Source organism: Pediculus humanus, genomic scaffold, assembly GCF_000006295.1.
Source record: "Pediculus humanus corporis 1103172108289 genomic scaffold, whole genome shotgun sequence".
In the NCBI taxonomy this organism is placed as follows: domain Eukaryota; kingdom Metazoa; phylum Arthropoda; class Insecta; order Psocodea; family Pediculidae; genus Pediculus; species Pediculus humanus.
Genome location: NW_002987858.1, coordinates 547,427 through 564,551, shown reverse-complemented (window position 1 = coordinate 564,551; position 17,125 = coordinate 547,427).

Sequence of the window (17,125 nt, the reverse complement as noted above, 5' to 3'; positions counted from 1 at the left end):
AAAAAAAAAAAAAAAAAAAAAAAAAAAAATTTCCACTTTGCGTTAGAAATTCAATACGGGATTTACGTTTTGTATTTTAATTCATTCGAAATTATTAATTTATTATTATTAATCGGAATCAATTACGATTTAAGTTAAAATTGAAGAAATTATTCCTTTCTCAAAGGATTTAAAAACAAACAAACAAACAACAACAACAATCCCTTTTCTTAGGGTTGAAATGATTATAAAATGAAATAACGCGAGTATATTGTTACATACGGGAAATTTACATAATTAACCGCATTCGTTATTAATATTCGAACGCGACAATAAAATTAAATTTTAACGTTTTAACCGCTTAAAATTCGATTTTCTCTTTATTATTATTATTATTATTATTATTATTATTATTATTATTATTAATTTTTTCCCATATTTTCTTCTGCTACCTGTTTTTTTTTTCTTATTATTTATATCTTTCCTTTCTGTCGCTTTTCTAAATCGTTTTAACGATAAATTTATTTAGTTATTATCATCATCATCATCTTCATCGTCATTATTATTATTATTTTTATTTTTTTCATTATTTTTCTTCTGCTAGCTTTTTTTTTGTTACCCTAGGAGAAACGCATTTTGTACTAATTTCCCCAACGCGGTAGTTGGGAGAGTGGGAGGAGGACTCAGGCGAAGCCACTACCCAACTAAATCTCCTGGACGTGTTTCATCGTGTTCTTTCCGGGAGGAGGGGTGTTTCCGAGTTCAACCCCGTCCTGAGACAGAACCATCAGACCCACACTCGCGAGGGTGGAAATCCCACTTGGCGAAAATCCCGGTACTTCCTCTTTTTTACCCTTAGAGAGACAGTTCCGAGCTGCCATCATCTTTCCTGTCTCTAAAGTCTGCGAGTTCCGGGGAGAGAGAGAGAGAGAGAGAGAGAGAGAGAGAGAGATGTTCAGGGTCCTGAATCCCGTTGATCGTTCATCCGTTTTCCTTTCACGTTGTAGCTCCGCATTTTCCCTATTTGGATCAAGTACCCAGTTTCATCCCCACGAAACAAGGGTCGGTTCATCCCCAATGCCTCGAAAGGGTTCTAGGCCACTTACCCCCCTTATGTAGGTATAGGTCTGTTCTTGTTTGGACGAACTGAAATTGAATTCCTTATTTTCCTTCTGCTACTTTTTTTTATTATTTGTACTTCCTTCCTGTCGTTCTTCGAAATCGTTTGAGAAAATGGCGATAAATTTATTTAATTATCATTATCATCATCATCATTATTATTATCATTATTATTGTTCACGACCTATGAAAAATACATTAACCCGAATTTTTATTTTGTTAAAGAAAAAAAAAAAAATTAATTATCGATTTTTTGTTTACATTTTTATTTTTATTTTTTATTTGGGGGGGGGGTTTGGTGGTTGGGGGTGGTTTTTAATTTAAAAAAATTCATTTCCGTTTTATTTAACGATTTTTCACTTCCGTTTTGAAAACTTTTATTTTTATTTTTATAAAAAAAATAATGATTAATTATGTGATATGAAAATTTACAAGCCATTATCGGTTTTTTTTTTTTTTTTTTTTAAACTAAAACGTTAATTAAATAAATGTATAAAAATGCGTAAAAATCGTCGTGGCAACAGAAAATGAGTCAAAATAATAATAATAAAACGAAAAGATTATAAACGATTATTTTTAATATAATATTATTGTTTTAAAAAAATCGTCGTAATTTGATTTCGTTTGGAAAAAAAAATGTTTTAACGGGTTTTTTTCTTTTTTCTCCCTTTCCCTCCGTAACCTCCCTTTTATATCCGGTTTCCGGTGAGTCGTCGTATCGTTCCCGGAAAAAAAAAAAAAAATTTTTGGAATCGTTTCGTTTTTTTACTCGCATGAATGCGACTACGTAATTTCGATTGTGTTTATTTAACTTATGTAAATTTTTGTATTTTTATTTCGAGTGTTAAGTCCTGCCAATGGAAAAATCAAAAAAAATGATAATAATAATGATGATGATGATGATGATGATGATGATGATGTATAATTAAAGTCACCTTTGTTCCTTTTTTTTGCCAAGTTCAAGTGAAATCGATTCTTGACTTTTTTTTTTTATGGAAACCACTTTAGGAAAGGGCAGTAGTGGCAGGAGAAGGAGTAGAAGGAGTAGGAAAAGGAGGGGGAGGAGGAGGAGGACTGGAAAATGAATGGGAGATAAAAGGAAAGAGTAAAACGATGAAAAATTCAATTTTGGGAGGTGGGAGACGAATTTCCGGGGTTGAAAATCTCTGAAAAAAGGAAAAAAAAAAAATTTTTTTTTTTTCTTTTCCTTCCTGTCGGTTTGACCTGCCAATTTTATGTCTTCTGCTACCACTTCTTCCATTTTTTTTTTTGTTCGTTTGTCGGTCGGTTATCGTCGTCCGAACGTTTTTCTTTTCTTTTCTTTTCATTTTATTTTTTATTGCTTCGAGCGATTGGAAAAGTCATAGTGGAGAAATTATTATTGTGCGATAATTCCTTGAGAAAACGAAATAATAATAATAATAATAATAATAATAATAATAATAATAATAATAATAATAATAATAATAATAAAATTAATAACAATTTTTTTACAAAAGGAAGGAATCGGAAAAACGAAAATTATTCCCTTCCCTCCTCATTTTTTTTGAAAAATTATTATTATCATTATTTTTCGTTCGGGTTATAGCGCGTTACAGTCGTTTAAATAATAACAATTATTATTACTATTATTATTATTATTATTATTATTATTATCATCGTCGTCGTCGTCGTCATTTCCGCTATAATCGCTATTTAAACAAAAAAAAAAAATTTTTTTTTATTTTCGTTCTTCGTCTTTATCCTTTCGTTTCTTTTTTTTTTTTTTTAAATATGATTTTTACTTTTGTGCAATGATGATAATGATAATAATAATAATAATAGAAATAGTAATAATAATGATAATAAAAAACCTTTCTTTTTATAGCGTTTTTTATTTATTTGCTATAAAATAATTTTTTTTCTTTTTTTTACAACTTACTTCCAGGTTTTCTTTTAATGTTTTCAATTTTCTCTTTCTTTTCTTTTCTTTTCTTTTTTTTCTCCAGACAAATAATTTAATTGAAAATTATTATTATTATCATTATCATTATTATTATTACTAAAAAAAAAAAACATTTTTTATCGGAATAACAAAATGGACGACACCGGAAGAAGAAGAAGAAAAAAAATAAAATAAAAAGTCATCGTGGTAGATTTTTTGTTTTTATGTAAAAAAAAATTATTAAAAAAAAAAAAAAAAGGTTCGGGTAATTAGTAAGAAATTTTGGCGCGAAAAATAAAAAATAAAAATCTTCTGCTATTTTCTCGGATAATATTCTCGTACGTTTTTTTTTATTTTTTTTTTCGAACGAATTGAATCGAGAGGGAGAGTGAGAGAGAGAGGGAAAATGAATATTCCAAAAAAAAATAAAATAATAAAAAAGATGAAATTTTTTTTTGTCGTGGCATTAGATGAAAAAAAAAATATATATATATATTTTCAATGTTTCATTTATTTTTTCTCGCTCATAGTTTTATTTTTTTTTTTTTTTGGTGGAAAAAATTCTCATATCAATTTTCTTTTTTCTTTTTCTTTGTCTTGCAGTTTTTTTGTTTTTTTCTCTTTCTTCTCGATGGAATCCTTCCTCTTTCTTGTTTTCTAGATGAGTAAAAGAAATTTTTTTTTTTTTCCAAAAGAAAAAAAAGCGGAAATGATATGAGAGAGAGAGAGAGAGAGTAAAAGAAATTTTATTTTGTCGTACGTACGTTTGCAATCTATTCAAAGTCGTTAGTTAGTCAATTTAATTTGGGATTTGGGGTCTTGGCAATAAACTCAGTCATTTTTTATTCTATCAATTTCGAAAAAGGCCTTCCTTTTTGACTTTATCTCTCTCTCTCACTCTCACTCTCACTCACTCTCTCTCTCTCTCTCTCTTTTTCTTACTTTCTTCGTTAACTTAAATATCATTACTTAAAACGTTTGGGTGTTGGTTGCGTTGGTGCATCGTTACGATGGGTTGTTATTCATTCGAACGTTTAATATAAAACCTGACTTTTACCCGTTCGATACTACATACATGGTTAGGTACAAACGGAAACGGAAATGAATTAATTAATTAATTAATTTATTTATTTATTGTAGGTGGAATGAATTTCCGTTTGAATTTTTTAAAAACTCTTTTTAAAAATAAATACGATATTATACGATCGATACTTTGATTACGGGGTATAAATAAATTATTCTCTTTTATAGGTGAGATTAAATTGATGAGGAAGATTGAGAAGGAAAAGAGATAGAGAGAGAGAGAGAGGAGGAAAGAGAATGGGGTAGGAGGGGGAAAAGTGAAAAAGCAGACGAAAGTAAAAAAAAAAGGTAAATTTTTTATTTTTATTTACGTATACGTATACGATATCGATCGATCGATCCCTCGTTTTACTTTTTTTTGGGGGGGTAGAGGGGGGGGGAAATTCGTAAAAAGAAAAATATTAAAAAAAAAAAAAAATAGAAAAACGCGGCGTAATAAAATTTATTTACGCGACTTTTTTTTTTTTTTTTCTGGAAAAGAAAAGAAATAATTCTTGGAAATACAAACAAAACAAAAATAATTTTTAAATGCATCGATCAAAAAAAAAAAAAAAAAAAGGAGGAAAAATTTTTTATTTTACATTCTTTGAAACGGAAAATTCTTTGCTTGAAAGCAAAAACTCTTGTCGGAACTGGAAAAGTAAAAAATGAAAGAGAGAGAGAGAGAAAGAGGGAGGAAGGGAGAAAAAAAAAGGGAAAAAAATGAAAATCGAAAAGTGGAATATATATATATATATATATATGTAAAATGATATGCGAAATCAGAGAGAGAGAGAGAGAGAGAGAGAGAGAGAGAGAGAGAGAGAGAGAGAGAAATGGGGAAGAGGAAGAGAGAGCGAGTGAGAGAGAGAGAAGGGAGAGAGTTTCTGGAAAATTCGGTTGTCAAAAAGCATTTTGTATTTTATTTAATTTAAGTGAAATTTCAATGATTTTCCCCGTTGGAGAAAAAAAAAAAAACAAACACACGCACGCACACACACTCATACCGTGACATCGTTACATTTTCAATCGAAACGATAGAATTTTCTAGATGTTTTATTATTATTATTATTATTATTATTATTATTATTATTATTATTATTATTATTATTATTATTATTATTATTGTTTTAAAAAGAAAAAAAATTTATACGGTCGATGGTGTCTTCGTTTTAGGTCTTTATTCGATATCTCGAAAATTACGTAATTTTTTTAACAGGGATTTTCATTTCGTATGCGTTTTTCTCCAGGTTTTAGAAAAAATTTTTCCAGTGACCTCACTCACGTGACTTATCAAATTCACGTTTAAAAAAAAAAGTTTTCATTTGTTTTTTTTTTTTTTTTTTTTTTTTTTGTTGATCACGTTGGTGTTTTGTTACTTCAATTAATTTTTTCGTTCGTTATTTTTCTGGGTTACATTTTCCCGGTTTTGATGACGGTCACCCTTTCGCCTTTTTTTTTTTTTAACGAGTTCGTGTCACGATTTTTTTACCGTTCCAGAGTTTCGAACATTTTCCAGATTTTTCCTTCCGCTTCCTTAACACTCTTAACTTGGATCGACCTTGAAATATACAAAAATTTTTATTATTATTCTCGTATTGACGTTTTCGTGATGATGACGTGTCACTTTAACTGTAATTCGAATCTGTACACGTGTAACCTAATCATCATCATCATCATCATCATTATTATTATTATTATTATTATTATTATTATTATTATTATTATTATTATTAAACGAATTAATATTAAATAATCGATAAAAATTTAAAATTTTAGTACATGTATATATGTATAATTTGAAAAAAAGACGCCATGCCACGTCTCTCATTTTTTTTTTTTTTGTGTTAATTTTTTTGAAAACTGGAAAAACATTCCAGAAGAAAAAAAAAAAGAAAAGCTTTTAACACTTTTTTTTTCTTTTTTTCTTTTTTTTTTTTATTATTATAAAACTGGAAATTTTAAATTACAAAATAATTAGATGAAAAAAAAATAAAAAGAAAATTTTATTTTAAATGTTTTTTTAATGTAAATTAAAAAAAGCGAAAAAAAATTTTTTTTTTTTTTTTTGCATTTTTTCTATTTCCGCTTGGAAAATTATAATTTTTTTATATTTTTTTTTTTTTAAAATAATATTATTTAACACGAAGCAGAAGACAAAAAAAAAAACAAATAATAATAATAATAATAATAATAATAATAATAATTTATTAACGAGTTAAACAATTTAAATTTTTCCAACGCTTCAATGTGTATGTGTGTTTGCGGATTTGAGATGAAACAATGGCGATAATAACAAAAACAATCGAAAGAATGATAAATGATGATGACGTAATAGATAACATAACGTTACGTCGACGAATGATTTTTCTTTTTTTTTTTTTGTGTGTGGAAACATAAAATGGCCATAATCAAAATCAACGATGAAATGTTCACATGTTGGAAACGTGACAAATTTAAATTTTATAGGTTTCATAAGGGAATTCCATGCATGATGATAATGATAATTATGGAAAAGAAAATTCATGTCAAAGAATTTGAAACGTTCGAAGAATTATTATCATTATTATTATTATCATTATTATTATTAGTCGAAATGTTTCGCATTTAAATTTTTCTTTTTCATGATTTATTTCGAATATGAAACGTATAGTAGGAAAGAATATAAAAAAAAAAAAAAATAAAATGAATCAATGGTAAAAAATAAAAGGAAAAAAAAAAGGAAAAAAATTATAATTTATTTAACGTGGAATCAGAATTTTTTTTTAAATAAAAAATTTAATGGAAAATCAATTTCCCACGAGAAAAAAAAAAGGAAAAAAAGGAATAAAAAAATTGTATTCGTATTTAATCGAGTCCGCTTTTCATTTTTTTTTTCCTTCCTTTTTTTTTCCTTTTTTTTTTTTTTTTTTCTTTTCCATTTTGATTCCTTTGAGAGAAAATAACGCACACACGCACGCATGCACGCACACACAGACGAATATCAATAAATATTGTAATGATTTATTGTAAAAAAAAAAAAAAAGAAAAAGAAAAATAATTTTTTTTTCCCCGATTTAAACGATCGATAAATCTATTATTATTATTATTATTATTATTGTTATTATTATTATTATTATTATTATTATTATTGTTATTGTTATTATTATTATTATTATTATTATTATTATTATTATTATTATTATTATTATTATTAATTATCACGATCATTAACCGGAAATTCAAAACAAAAAAGGATTAAAATCATCGAGAGAAAAAAAAAGAAAAAACAATTAAGAAAATTATTTTTTTTTAAAATTACGAATTAATTAAAAAAATTGGAAAAGCAAAAGCGGAAAAAGAAGAAAAAGGGAAAGAAAAAAAAAGAAAATGGCATCCACTTCCGGTGATGATTTTTTCGTTTTTTTTTTTTTGGTCTTTTTCTAGTCTATTAAATTTCGCGTCATTATTGATTGTCTCTTCATATTTAATTGTTATCATTTATCTTTCTTTCATCTACTCAAATCTATCTTTTCTTTTTCTTTTTCATTCTTCTATTTTTTTTTTTTTACTCCCTGAAATCGAGATATTGTCATTATTATTATTATTATTATCATCATCATACCTTTTTCGTCAATTAAAATAAACGACTGAATTTCACGTGTCCAATTTTTTTTTTCGAACAAAAAAAAAAGTATCAAATTTATTATTATTATTAATATTTTGGTTTTTCCGTAAAAAAAAAAAAATGTTACAAAAGCGAAAAAATGGCGACGATGACAACAAAAACAAAACCGACAACAACAACGACAAACGACAAACAAAAATAAAATTTAAAAAAAAAAAGTTTTTTTTTTTTGACGTTAAACTTTTTTTTTTTTATTTTAATCGAAATTTATTTATTTGTCGGTCTCCTCCCCTTTAACCCCTCCCCTCCCCCTCCAAATAAAAAAAAACAATCGAAACGGAAACGGTCATTTAAAAAAAAAAAAAAATAAATAAATACGATTTCCGGTTAATAGTATTTCGATTTGGAATAAATAAAAATTCAAATTTTTTTTTTTTTTTTAACTGACCATAAAAATTACCACAATCAATTATAAAGTGATTAGTTATAAACTCTCTCTCTCTCGTTACGAACTCATCGAATCGAAATTAATTTCGATATCTCTAATAAATTAACTATCGATATATCGAAATGAATTAAATAATTACGAAATAAACGTTACAATTTTTTTTTTTTTTTTGTCGAACGAGTTTTAATTTCGATAATTATTGTTTTTATGGTTCGATCGTAAATATTTTTTTTTTTTTTTTGGTATAATTATTATCATTATCATTATCGTTTCTTCGGCTGCTGTTTCTGTTGTTGTTGTTTTTATTTCGACGACGGGGAAAAAAAAATTTTTTTTTTTTTTTTTTCGTTTTTCAAAAGATTTTGAAAGGTCGACGGCGTTTAAAAGGGTTTTTCGAGAGTTGACGGTTATTTGAAGTGTTTCGGGTCAAATGAGGCGGATTAAACGTGTTTCCGGTGAGGGGAAAAAAAAAGAAAAATTCTTGTGTGTGTGAGAGTCTGATAAATAATTTTTTGACAGGGTTGACAGTTGACGGTAAGCTTAACGGTCAAATGGTGGTTTTTCAAAAAAAAAAAAAAAAAATGGAGGGTCGTGTGTAAGTTTTTAATTCATCCGTACAAGAAAGAAGGAGAAATAAAAATAAAAAAAATGTTGAAAACTTGCTTTCTGCTGCCACGCCGATATCCCAACATCCGGTTTTTAGAGGTGTCGATGTGTAAATTTTTTTTTGTTGATTATTAATTGATCAAATTCGGTCACGACGCTGACAACGACGACGACGACGACAAAATTTTTTTTCCCCAAACGAATGGAAAAATATGAGTAAGGTTAAAGGTCAAGGTTAAAGTATTGTTAAGGTAAAATCGATTTTTTTTTGAAAAAAGGTAAAAAAATTAATAATGATAATAATATTAAAGACGAATTTTCCAGACTCCAGATTCCAGATAATGACTAATCTGGAATCTGGAATCATTCATTAATTAGTTTTTCTCGTACTTTTTTTTCTCCTCGGAAATCAAAGGAGGAAATTGTTGAGTGAATCGGACAATTCAAAAATGTTTTCCCAGCGTAAAAGTAACAATAATAATAATAATGATTTTCGTAATAATAGTAATAATAATAATAATAATAATAATACGAGAATAGCCTCCGGCGGAAAGACAGAGAGAGAAATTGTTTTGAGGTTTTAAATCCCAAATATGCATTCGTCAAATTACCGCAGACTATTTTCATTCCAGTCATTCATTCCAGCTTCCTCCTCCCTCCCCGTACTCTTTTTTTTTTTTTATACTTTTTGCTCGCGACATGTTAAACGGTCGGAAAATTTATCCAGTGGTTATTATTATTATTATTATTATTATTTCTTTTTTTCCTTCACGTCTCTTTCTCTCTCTTTACATTTTTTTATTCTTTTATTATTTTACCACTCTCTCTGTTTTTTTCTTTCGCTCTCTCTCTTTCTTTCTCTTTCTTTATCCTTCATGTTCTCATTCTCTTTATCATTTTTTTTTTCATTCATTTCACATTTTTTCTTCTCTCTTTGTCTCTATCTTTCTTTTTATCTTTCATCTTTTTTCTCTACCCCTCTCTCTCTCTTTCTCTCTCTTTCTTTTTTTATTTTGTTCCCTCTCTCTTTAAGCCTTTTCTTTCTTTCACTCTCTTCTCTTTTTTTTTCTTTTCTTTATACCCTTTTTTCTTTTTCTTTTCTCTCTCTCTCTCTCTCTTTCTTCCCCCTCCTCTCTCTTTCGCATTCTCTCATTTATTTATCTCCGCACTCCACACTTTTTTTCTCTTTTTTATACTACTCATTTTCGATGCTTTTTAGTAATTATCATCTGCTTCGGGTTGTTATTTCTGAAAACTTTTCCAAAATTCGAGCGTAATTTATTTTTTTTTTTTATATATAAGGGAAAACTTTTCCCGAGGGAGAAGGGGGGAGGAGGTGGAGGTGGAGGTTGGCGGTGGATTTCTTTTTTAAGAGTTTAGGGAGAGTCAAGTGGATTTTAAACTTAACTTACTAAAGTTACTCCGGTTGTTTAACCTTCTTTATGATATTAAATAAATAATAAACAGAGAGTTTGTTTGTTCATTTTAATCTCTTTACTTTTTTTTTTATTACTACTACTGCTACCACTACTACTACTACTGCTACTGCCACTTCTACTACAACTATCATCATCATCATTGTTATAGTTATCATTATTATTATTAAAATGATGGATAAAAATAAGAACGAAATTATAAGAATAAAATTAAGGTTGAACGCGAAAATGAAATTATTGCGAACGGTTGGAAAAATTATTTTCACGAGAAATAAATAAAGATGGAAAAAGAGAGAGAGAGAGAGAGAGAATGAGAGAAAGAAAGGGAGTGTGTGGTAAAAGAGCAAACTATCACTTGCACCATGTGTTAGACTCATTTACTCGGGTTTAAGTATTAAAAAAAAAAAAAAAAAAAAAAAAATTTTTTTTTTTAAAAGGCAAAAAGGTTGCGGTCGTAAACTTTTTTAAGTTTTTTTTTTTTTTTTTATTATTTTTCATATTAATATAAATTTTCTTATTAGTTTATTATGAATTTTACTCTATGGAATAATAACAAACGTCGATGATAATAATAATAATAATTTTCGGTCGGATTAATTTCGCGCCAAAAGTATGGGGTAAAATTTTAAATTTAACATTATTATTATTAGAAAATAATAATAACGTAAAAAGGGAAAATTTATTAATAATAATAATAATAATACGGGATAATATTATTATTATTATTATTATACCGGACGTTATATTTTTTCGATATGATGGATCGAATCTGTTTCCGGTTTGGAAAAAAAAAAAAAAAGGAGAAGAAAGAAAAAAATATTCATCGTCTCTCATAATTTATGCCGCGTTTTTTAAATATTTTTTTTTCCCCGTGAATTTTTACTTAAGATTTATTATCATTATCATTATTATTATTATTATTATTATTATTATTATTATTATTATTATTATTATTATTATTTATTTACCTGTGATGAACTCTCTTATTTTCTCTTAAGATGAAAAAGGAGGAAAAAAAAAAATTATCAGACGGTGAACAAAAAAAAAAAAAAAAGAAATTTTCTTTTCTCTCTTTTTTTTTTTTTTTTATTTCCCCCCCCCCTTTTGGTTTTTGTTTGTTTGTTTTAAATGATTCACGCGTGAACTTTTATACGGTTCGCCTATTCATCACTTTGATTAAATTTTTTTTTTTTTTTATGTATAGCGGAGGCTTTGTTCGAAAATAAAAATAGAAAAAAAATTGAAAAAAAAAGTTTAAGATTTTTTTTTTTTTGCATAATCGAAAAACTTTACTTCAGGTTTATTATAATTTTTTTTTTTATTTTATGGGGAGAAATTAGAAAGAGAGAGAGAGAGAAAGAAAAGTAAAAAAGAAAGAAAATACAAAGAAAATGATATAGAAAAAGAGAGGCAAAGAGAGAAAAAGGCAGAAATAGAGAGAGAGAGAGAGAGAGCAAAATAGAAAGTAAGAGATTGAAAAAGAAAGAGAGAGAGGGAAAGAAATGAAAATAAAAAGAAATAGAGCACAAAGAGAAAAGAGAGAAAAAGAAAGTGAAACAGAGACAGAGAGAGAGAGAGAAAAACAGAGAAAAAACGTCACGAAATGAGCGTGACAGTTAATGTGACAAGTCGTGAAATGTTTTTTTTTTGTTTTTGTTTTTGTTTTTCCCCTCCCCCTCTCCCCCCATCCGCCTACTCTCATTTCGGCGGCCATTTTTATTTTTGCTTTTCCTTTTGTTTCATTTTAAAAAAATTATTTTTCTCCGTCGTAAGATAAACGTAATAAAATTTGATTTGTAGGCATCATCATTATTATTTTGTTTTATAATAACAACAATAATCATAATAATATTTATTGATTGATTTAATATTAAAAAAAAAAGTTCTGTACGCCATTTTTTTTTTTTTTTTTTTTACTTTTACTTTCAAGTATGATTTTTTTTTAGTATTTATTATTATCATTATTATTATTATTATTATTATTACCTGTTGGTGGATAAATTTACTTTACTTTACTTTACTTTAATATAAATGCAGATCGAGTCGGGTAATTTTTTTTTTTTTTTTTTATATATCTTTTTTGAACTTGTTGTGAAATCTGATTCAAATTTAATTAATAATATAAAAACATGCAACTCTTTTCCTTCACTTTTCCTTTTTTCCTTTTTTCCTTTGCTTACATGTTTTGACTTTATAATTTATTTTATTTAATTTAATAATGGATGGAGGGGAAAATAAAATTTTCTTTTCTTTTATTAATTTTTTTTTTTTTTTTTATTACCGACGAGGACAAGGACGAGAACGTTGTTGAACTTTAACGTAAGAGGTTTAAGGCGGGATTTGTCGGTATGGTGGGAAAGGAAAAAATCAAAGGAAACAACGTTTTCCTTTTTTCTTTCTTTCGTAAAAAGAAAATTAAATTAATAAAAAAAAAAAAAAATTTATTTTAAATAAAAACAAACACGAAAGTGTATATATTTTGCTTTAGAATTTATAATTTGCATTTTTTTTTTCCAAAGTTTGTACGTGTGTGTTAGGTTGCGTATTATTATTATTACTTTTTTTTTGTGGGAGGGGTCTTGTTGGTAGCCATGAAAATTATTCGTTTCGGATTTGGGTAGTCGTTGATTTATAATAACCGCAACACTCGATCGATCGATCAATCACAATCAATCACAACGAATGGCGTTAAAATCGTTATGGTTTATTTATTTATTTATTATCAATTAATTATTATTATTATTATTATTTTATTTATTTATGTTGAGATTTAATTGATAACGTTATCGATATTATTATTTGATCGATTATTGATTTTTTTGAATGGCGGACGTGATCGATTTCCGAAAAAAAAAAAAAAAATTTTTTTTTTAAAAAAGAACTTTTAAATTGTGTTGAAATTAAAAAATTTTTTCCGATGAATTTATGTTGGCAACACTTATTACGGTTATAAATACGACAAATGAAATTATTATTATTATTATTATAATTACTAATTCGTAAAAGAAAATTTAATTAGTTAAAAACTTTTTTCTTTTTTTTTTGCTTTGCTTTGCTTTGCTTTGCATCATTATATGGACAAAAAAAAAAGGAGAGGGGGGAGAGACAGGAAGGGGAGAAAAAAAAGAAAATGGCGGGAAAACAATCCGATCGTAAAAAAAAAAAAATTTTTTTATATCATAATGCATTCGAAATTATTTATTATTATTATAATAATAAAATAATTACTCGGGTAAAAATAAAATATATATTTTATAGAAAATCGATTTTTATAACTGGAAAAAAAGGGGAGGGGGGACAAAGTTTTTGTGTGAAAAGTGCTTTGAAAATCCCGTAAGAAGATATCCAGAGTGTAAAATAAATCCTCCCGTCTGGAAAAAAAAAAAAACTGGAGAAAAAAAAACGACGACGACGACGACGACGACTACGCAAATGTTAATAATTCGTAATTCGATAAAATAAAAAAATAAATAAATAAAATCATCATCATCATCGTTATTTGTATATCATTCGGGTTTTTTTTATAATAATAAAAAATATGATTTTCCGACTTCCGGTTTCTAAATGTAAAAAATGTCGGACGGTTTTTTTAAAAAAAAGAAAATTTAAATTATCCTTTTCTTTATAAAAAATTTTTTTTTATTTATTGCACCATTTGGGATATGAATAATAACGTTTGGGTGTGCGTGTGCGAATGCACGTGCCCGTGTCGGTGTGAGCGTGCGCGGACGAAAAAAAATTTCAAATCGTGTAAATGTAATTGAATATTATTTTATTCGGACGTCAGAAGAAAAAAAAAAAAAAAAGAAATTTAAATTTCAACCGTCGACTCGATCTGACATTTTTCATTTTTTTTTCCAACACTCTCTCCCCCCTTCTTCCCCTTCTCCCTTTCTCCTGAGTCTTTTTTCATCCCCTCAAGTTTTTCAAATCGGTACCAACGAATTTAAAAAAAAAAAATTTCCGCCATATTTTTTTTAAAATTAATTACACATGGTTATTATTATTATGGGTTTATTCCCGACGAAAATAATAATGATGATGATGATGATGATCGAGGAGGTAGGGAGGAAAATATTTACGTAATAATAATAATGATAATAATTTTTAAGGAGATGCAAAAGTAAAATTTTTTTTTTTTTTGTGGAATTTTATTTACGAAATGTAAAAGGGAAGGGAAACCCTAAACGAAAAATGACTGTAAAGGATGAAAAAGAAATGAAAAATGTTGTGAGGGGGGGAGGGTTGGGGGCTGGGGGCAGGCACACACACATACTGAGAGTAAAAGAAAATGAAATAAATAATGGAATTATATATGAGATTCAAAATTGAATATTAAATCTCGCCTCCTTCTTTTTAAATCATGAACACGCCTTTAAATTTATGACTGGAAAACCCTTTTTTTTTTCTTCTGATTTTCTCCTTTTTTTTCGTACTTTTCTTTCCCTTCTCCCCCCTTTTCTCACCATTTTCCAAAAAAAAAAAGAAAACCTTTTTCATTTCATTTTATTTTTTTTCTTTACGACATTGACCATTTTTAAATAATGCTAAAAAAAAATTTATTTATTTATATTTGTTATAATTTAAATTTTGCGGATTTGAATTTTGGCGCGAAAATTATTTTTTTAAAATTACGCCGGGTTAAATAATTTTTTTTTTGTTTTTCACTTACTTCTTTTTACGTCTCCGCAGCCTCCGTCATCGCTAACGGCGATGACGACGACGACGACGACACCTCCGTCGCCGCTGCCACCGCGATACTACCCTTTTGTTCGTTTTCTTTTCTTCTCTCACCCCTCCCCTCCACCCGGAGCAAAGTAAATAATTTTATTTCTTTGGTTATTAAAATACAATAAGAGTGAGAGAGATGGAAAAACAAAAACAAATGTGTTTGTGTGTGCGTGTGCGTTATTGTTAAAATTTTGTGCGTTGCCGTAGATAATGTTTTAAATGGGTAAATAAAAAGTAATAAAAATTCTTAAAAAGGGTCAAAGGTCAAAATGAAATGAAATTTTCAAATTCGGAACAAACAATAATAATAATAATAATAATAATAATAATGATAATAATAATAATGATGATGATGATGATAATGAAATAAAAATTGAAATCGTAAAATTTTACGATTGTTTTCCTTTTTTTTTTTTTTCTACCCCCGCCCTTCACGCTTTTGTTTTTAGATTTTTTTTTTTTGGGGGGGGGGAGTGGGGAGTGAAGAGAGGGAGTCTGAGGCGTTAGGGTCGTGCAGACGAAATTTATTTAAAAGTTTAAAAGGATGATTAGTATTTAAAAAAAAAAAAAAACTTTTAAAAAATTGTAGCGGAGCATTTATAGCATCGGGTATAGACTATAAAACTTATTTATAGCGCGATAATAATAATAATAATAATAATAATTAAAAAAAGAAAATTATTATAATGTTAATTTTTTAATAATAATAATTAATAATAATAATAATAATAATAATAATAATAATAATAACAAAATCATTAGTGAGAAAATAAAATTTAAAAAATTGTTAAAAAAAAAAAAAAAAAAAAGGTAGGAAAATTAATTTCATCCGGCCATTTTTCTCTCTCTCTCTCTCTCTCTCTCTTTCCGACACACGCACATTTACATCCTCATTACTCTTTTTTTTTTTCTGTTTCTTTTTCTCACTCTCTCTCTTTTTTTTTTTCAACGGGTTTCGCCATGAAAATTTTAACAAAGGGAAGTTTAAATTACGCTTTTCATTTTTTCTATCTCTCTTTTTCTCTCTCTCTCTTATTCTAGAAAATTTTTCTCCGGACCGATTTCCATTAGTTTTAATATTTTAATAACAGTTTAACTGATTTTTAATTAGTTTTTACTTAACATTCAAATTTGCCTTTTTACAAAAAAAAAAAAAAAAAAAAAAAGGAGAAAAAAGGAGAAAAAAAGGAAAGAAAAAAAAATTATTTAAAAAGGTTTTTTATTTAATTGGCGGGAGAAAGGGAAAGGGCATTAAAAAAAAAAAAAAGGAAAATGTTGTAAGGTTTCCCTTTTGAAAAAAGTGGAAAGAGAGAAAGAGAGAGAGAGAGAGAGAGAGAGAGAGAGAGAGAGAGAAAGAAAGAAAAAAATTAAAGAGACCTGTTGATTATCATCATCATCATCACTATTATTTATTAATTTATTTATTTTTAAATTTAATTTTTGCTCTTTACACACGTGTCAAAAGAAATCAAGTAAGATTGTTTTTTTTTTTTTTTTTTAAATTTTCATTTCCGGTTGTTTGTTTAAAAAGAAATTTTATTTCATGTTTGTATTAAATCGTTTGTATTATTTAATTGAAGTATTGTCGTCAAAATTTTTTTTTTTTCGCGTTGTTGTTTGTTTTCAAAAACGAGTAACAAACGCGAAGGCTTACGCTGTTTGTCGTTTTTGTGACAACGTTTGATTTTACCAATAGAAATCGGAGAGAGAACGACAAACGACTCGCGTGGTTGTCGTCGTCGTCGTAACCGGAAGTAATCATCGTCACGGAAATGCTAACAACATGTTTTTCTCTCTCTCTCTCTCTCGGACACGGGTTTTAAAACGGAAACTCGTACAAACATTTTCGAGAAAAATCTATGGGGAAAAACGCGCGCGTGCTAATAATAATAATAATAATAATAACATGTTTATACATGATATTTAATTCTCTTACATAACCACGATAGAAAAAAAATCAATAAATAATAATAATAATAATAATTTACAAATGGGGAAATAATAATTTAATAAATAAATGTCTCTAACAAATTTTTTTTTTTCCTTTAACAAAGGAAAGAAAAAAGGAAAGAAATATAAAAGAGAGGGGAGAGATGGTGAGGGGAAAGAGGAAAAAAATTTTCGAGAGGAAAAAAAAAAACGAGGTTGTAGTGTATAGGTAATACTCAACCATTTATTGATTATTCGAATGAAAAGACCGGAAACGTGACAGT